The 6589-nt window shown below is 38.6% G+C and overlaps 1 pseudogene; it reads left to right on the forward strand.

The window, feature by feature from the left end:
* The first annotated feature begins 324 nt into the window (after positions 1–324).
* On the forward strand, positions 325–445 carry LOC116085533 (annotated as a pseudogene).
* The last annotated feature ends 6144 nt before the right edge of the window (positions 446–6589 follow it).

Consider the following 6589-nt stretch of genomic DNA (forward strand, 5'->3'; position numbering starts at 1 on the left):
TTACACTCTAAATAGTTAAAAAAGCAAATGAGAGAGCTATTCAGTGGTGGCTCAGACAGCCAGAGCTATACAGAGAAACCCAGTCTCAAAAAAACAAAACAAAAAAAATGAGAGACATAAACTCAATGATCCATATCTGGCATGAGAGAGGGCATAATTCAATATTTGCTACAAATTTACTGTTATATGTAGATATTGTCTAATTTTAATTTTGTGAGTTTTATACATTTGGTTAAACATGCAATATTTGCTTATTAAAAATTAGATAGATAGATCATATCAATATCATGTTATATTAATGCCCTTAATGAAAACACAGTTTTTACTGCCCCTAGATGTATTGCGTTTTTTGCTGTTGTGCACATGTCCGTCAGTAGGTGGCAGAGAGGAGAGAGTATCTGTCTAAGCTCTTTGGCCTATGAGCAAGTGAATGATTAGTCACCTAAAACTCCCTGAAAAAAAGTAAGCCTGAGACATCCACCAGTCGCATGCCAGTGGGCCAGGACAGGGAGCTAACTTGAGAGGGCCACGAGTACAGGCCTGTACAGGATCCGATGGCTGTGAGCAACATACTAGAAGTGTCCTGCCTGGGCCTCAACATGGGGCCACTCAAGTTGGCTGGAGGACCAGGAGGAAGCAAAAGATGACCACCAATTAGTGCCATGGACTCTTTACAGAGAGCTAGCCTGATATGGCCACTAGCCCACTGCCACAGAAGCCTGGGGTGGCAGACCATGACCAAGATGTCCTGTGCCATGTGACATAGTGCATGAGCAGGGCATAACATTCCTAAGACCATTCCTGAGAATGGTCTAGAAGCCCCTAAGAGAAGATGGGTGCCACTAAGAGGAACAAATAAGTAGTGGAGAAATGGAAGAGAAAGAGGAACAGAAGGATGAAGTCACAACAAAAAATGGTAGAACTAGAGACTCTAGGGTAATGAGGAACAGTATCTTATGAATAACCTGTGATACCACCTTGGACTCTGATGGGGTCCTGGCCTGTATTGACACTGGGGACACCTCTGTTTATGGTCCTCCAACACTAACAGTATGTTCCCAACAAAGGCCAGGTAGATATCCCTGTCATGGTTGCTATCTGGGGGCAAGCTGCTGTCTGAGGGCTGTACAGAATTAGCAACATGCCTCTCCTGGGAGTCTTCAGAGACCTGGTCCTTGAGGGAGGTGAATGAGAACAGGAGAGTTGACCCTGCTTCCACGCAGCTTTAGTACTCAAACCAGGGCCAAAATGGGACCCAACAAGAGCTGATGCAGACTCCTGTCTGCTGTGCACTCCTCTAGGCAAGGAGAGAAGTCCTCCTTCCATTCCCACTTGGCCCTCATCACCTATAGCAGGCAAAAGAACTAGCCCCGAGGTCACGAGTGTTAGAACTGGCCCTGTCCTTCACAGGCTGCAACCCTCAGGGGGACATGACCGGCACCTCACCTGGGCCACATGGGAGAGCTGACCCTGGTTGCAGGGGTTTCAGGAGAGCTGGTCTGAGAGTGTGAGAACAGGAGAGCTGGCTCTGGCACTTGCTGAGTAAGGCATGGACTAGGCCAGTTTCTGCAGGACAGGAGATCGCATTTTGGTGGAGTGGGTGAGGGTGAGCTGGTAGGTGACCAGCTCAGATACTTCTCAGACATAGCTTGGAGTCTTTGAGTAGTCCACCTTAACATCTACCCCATGTATTGATTGCTGGGATACATAAAGTAGCATGTCCTATAGATCCAAAACCATAGTCTCCATGATACAGGACTACAACAGGATATCCAACAGGAGATCCTGTGAGGTTCCAGTACTGATAATGTCGCAGAAGCCAGAGGCCTTGTACCAAATCAACAAGTCATTATAATGAACATTTGCAAGCAAAGACATATGGACAAAAGGGTATACTGTGTGACAGACTTTTACACACTACAGGTTCCACAAAGAGATTCTTTTCTATGTTTGAGGGCATAGGTTGGTTGCAAGGTTGGAAGTGGGTATGAATATAAAGGGAGATGAGTGGGATTGGGGCACATAGTGTAAAATTTACAAAGAATCAATAAACTGTTTAGAAAAAGAAAAATGTGCCTATTTTATTCAAATGTTTGTAAACTCTCTATAAAAGGATGACACCATTTATTTCTCATCCTATTAGGACAGCATAGAAAAGACAATTCAGTGGCTCATGCATACTGCTAGCTTCCATGTACCTCAACTCCTGGGGTTCTCACTCCACATATTTTGCTACGTAAGTATGAAAAGGGTAAAGCAATAACATGAATAACAGAGAGGTGGTAGGAAATCTATCACTTTTGTGACTGTATTATTTTACTTAAAATTGTCTTGATAGAAGTTCATAATTAATGTTTTGCTCTGCTCCCTTTGGCTTTAAGAAGTCAAGTGCTTTGGCAGTATTTTCCCTGTCCAATTGTATATTAGTGCAGCAGGAGGCTTGTGACTGGATAGGGAAAAGGGAGGTGGAACAAAGCATTGCAGGGACAAAGAGCTACTCAGAGGAGGGAGGGGAAGAAATCAAGATGGAGGCCGACGGACAGGAAGGAGAACTTGATCCCTCATGGTTTTAAGTAACCACAGTTAGTTATAATATCATAAAGGACAGGATAATTGGGGTAATTTGTCTAATTTAGGTGGGCAGCTTTTATCATTATCAATTGGTTCTGAAAGTATTGTATTGACATCTTGTGAATTGAGAATGTGTTGATATATAAATCTGGCTTGTTAATTATAAAGCTTCTAGAGTTTTCTTTCTACCGGGTTGTTGGGTGTTATGGAAGCCAGCCATAGGGTGAACTGCTTTTGCATGGGGCTGGCATGGCAGAGAAGGGAACTTGGGAGCTCCAGCCCCTCTAGAGAGTTGGTGGACAGAGAGTAGCTGGATGGAGCATAAGAATTTGGCAGTTCTTTTTCAATATTTTCTGCAACAAAATGCCCCATTATTCTGCACGTATACAGGAATATTTATATATATATATATATATATATGTTTTTGAGAAATAAGCATAAACTCACATGACAGCCTTTTCCACTGAAGTCCACAGAAGAAAACAAGGTATGATTGATCTTGATCTTAGATACTTCAGCAGACAGCACTAATTCCTGCTCAAGGTTCCAACTGAAGGGAACTGGAATACAATGCGTTCTGTTCTTTAGTTGCTCATATGTATAATGACTCATTAGATGAACAGAAAACAAGTATAAAAAGAGTTTAAAATTAAAATTCATACCGTATCTCTCACTTAAGCATACAACTTACTGACTTGCCACAAGAAACTGTACCATATACAAGATGAATGCTAGAAATGTGTTCATGTTATATATTTTGTTTCTGAGAATATAACATAATCACATTTCTTCCCTCCCTTACCCACCTCAAAACATTTCCATATTTGCACCACTCACTTCAGACTTCAGAATAGAAGCATGAATGAGTGGGATCAGGCTATTGGAAAGGCATGTTACTCAGACAAATACCGTAGAGAAGACCTCTCTACTCCCTGTGTTGAGTTTTTGTTTGTTTGTTTTTGTTCTTGTTTTCATTTCATGAAAGTTTATTATAATCTGTTGAGGTCTGGTCTTTTGTAATGATAGATGCTGGCCCCCAATACCTGGTTGCCCTCCTAGATCAGAAAATCTGCAAGTAAATTGACGTGACACCATATGACCCATCCCCCCTCTTCTCCCAACCTACACAAGTTAACCTTGATGGATGAATAAAGATGCCTAGATCCTACAGTTGGGCAAAACTGAGCTCAGTGGGGTTTGGGGTCACCCATTCTTGGGATCTGAGGAGGACAAAGGAAGAAGAAGGTGGAGAGGGAAGACACCAAGGAGTAAGAATCTCTAAAACATGGCCACAGGGCTGTCAAATTGGAGTTAAGAACAGCCTAGACAAACTATGGCAAACATAGTCACATTGTGAGGCATATAAGAATTGATCCAACATTAAAAAATTTGGGATGAACAAAGGACATTTGAGGATAGAACTAGTCCAAATTTCTAAATGAAACTGTACCAAGTTGAATTATATGGAAAGCATACATAGAAAGAATGTTTTCATATTAGTTTAGAATTAAAACTTTATATTCCTAAAGCAATTCATTTAGCATTTGGGAAAAAAGCTGCCATGATAAAAACAAAAATATCAACAATTTGATTGTTTTGATAGACTGAGAATAATGCATTTGACTAGAATCTAATTTCTGACCCCATACCCCTTCCCCCATAAATTACCAGAAAATATCTTCCACAAAAAAATCCCAAGGGTATTTACAAAACCTAGAACTAAAGAATAGATAACACTGATAAAATTAAGATTGAGGGGAAAATTTGTGTAACTCTCACTTCTAAGCAATACAGCCTTTAAGGCTAAATGAAATAATGAAAATAATACAACCTATACCATTTTAAAATGATGAAGAAGTCAATATGGGACAAAATTGATACAGAAATATTAGACCCATAAGTGGAAAAGGAAAGATTGTTGACAGAGAGTAAAGAACTTCAGCAAGTCAAGTGGTAAGATCAAGGCTGTGAAATAGAAATCTCAGCATCCTACAGAAACTGATGTTTTGCCAATATTCTAGATAATAAAGTCATTCCAAATACAGACTTCCAGAATTTTGATTAAACGTTAGTAAGATAATTTGTCTAAAAGTACAAATAATTAAAATACACATCCATTAAGAGATTTATAAAGATATACCATTAAAGCATTCATACTACCAGATTTTAGACTTTATTTAATATTCACAAAAACATCAGAAAATATGATCTTGACAGAAAAATAGATACAAACAAACTAAAACTTATAGAATAGACTAAAAATACCATTCTTGTAAATACATAAATATTTGCCCCCATAAATAATTTATAAATTGATCTTTATTGAGAACTATAGAAATCTTATAGGAGAATTATATTTTCTTAGGAAGTAATAGTGAAAAGGGTAATTCGTATAAAATAATTTCATAAAATAAATTTAATTGTTACTATACATAAAGATATCAAAATAAATCACACAATAGAGTGTTAAAAGTCTCTATTTTTTAAATATATGTTTCTCTATCTATACCTTTAATTTATTTATTTTTACAGTCTATTCATTACTCCCGTTCCAGTCTTCCCTCCCTCAGTTCTTCATCACATTCCTCCGCCCCAACTGTCCCCAAGAGGATGTGCCCATCCCACCCTACCTCGCAAGTCCTCCCCATTCCTTGGAGCTTCAAGTCTCCCTAGCGTTAGGGGCATCTTCTCCCACTGAGGACAGAGCATGCAGTCCTCTCTTATATATGTGTCGGAAGCCTTAGACCAGCTCTTATATGTTGCTTGGTTAGTGGCTCAGTGTCTGAGAGATTTCAGGGGTCCAGGTTACGTGAGACTGCTGGTCTTCTTATGAGGTCACCCTCCTCCTCAGCTTCTTACAGCTGTTCCCTAGTTCGACCACAGGGGGCCCTACTTCAGTCCATTGGTTGAGCATAAGTATCTGCTTTCTGTCTCAGTCAGTTGCTTGTCTGGCTTTTCCGAAGAAAGCTTTTATTTTTTCTTTAACATTGAGGAAAGCATAAGACAACTTTTAATTAACCACCTTTTAGAACCAACTTTTATTATTTTTACCCAGAAAAGCTTGCCTATGAATCTATAAATAAATTTAACTTCATCGAATTAAAACATAGTATTTGCCAAATAATGTTGACTTGAAAATAAAAAAAGGACTCTACAGAACTGCAACAACAAAAACAAAAATGATTCATCAAATATGAATCACGAATGAAGGTGTGTTGTGAATCTACAGGGAAAATTCCAACTTAATAGCACAGTAGATAATATAACAGTATTAATTGTATAAAATGAACAGGCTCTTCACAAAACACAAAGGCAATGAATGGTACATGCAATTCATGTCAATATGGTTCAGGAGAGACAAGTTAAAGCTCTTTTAAATGCCTACTCATTTAATTTGCTAAAATTCAAAAGCCTCACCATCATGATGTTTGGTAAAGTTATAGAGCAACTGAGATCCACATAAAATCCTGATTCAATCGCAAACTGGTAATTCAACTTTGGGAAGCAGTTTTCCAAAACCTTTTAAGTTTGCACTAGAAAACCAAATGACCCAGACATGTAACTTGGAATTATTTACTTAAAAGTATCAAAGTGTATACTTAAAAGAAAACATTTATGTGAAATTTCATCAAATCATTACGCACATCAAAGAATACTACAACATATTATATATACCACTTCAACAAAATTTGTAAAAGTTTTTTATTTCCTCAGTTGAAGTGATAAAATGAGAGGCACATAAAAGCTGTGTGAATAAACAACTTGTGCTAAGTAAGACCTAAGACCTTCCTTATGTTTTCAGTTAACTATTCTTAGGCCTAAAAGTTTCTAGCCTATTTACTCTTTGATCTGTCAAGCTTACTGACTCAAATTGGCTTCTCTATGTTTCTGACTAAACTGCTCTGTTTGGCCTCAAATCAACTCTGGGAACCTTTTCTAATCTTCTAGCTCATTTCTCAGTCTCTGCCTTGATCTTTCTTCATGTGCAACCTACTCTGTAAATCACTCTCTCTCTCTC

The sequence above is a fragment of the Mastomys coucha genome, unplaced genomic scaffold (genome assembly GCF_008632895.1).
Source record: "Mastomys coucha isolate ucsf_1 unplaced genomic scaffold, UCSF_Mcou_1 pScaffold9, whole genome shotgun sequence".
Taxonomy (NCBI): Eukaryota; Metazoa; Chordata; class Mammalia; order Rodentia; family Muridae; genus Mastomys; species Mastomys coucha.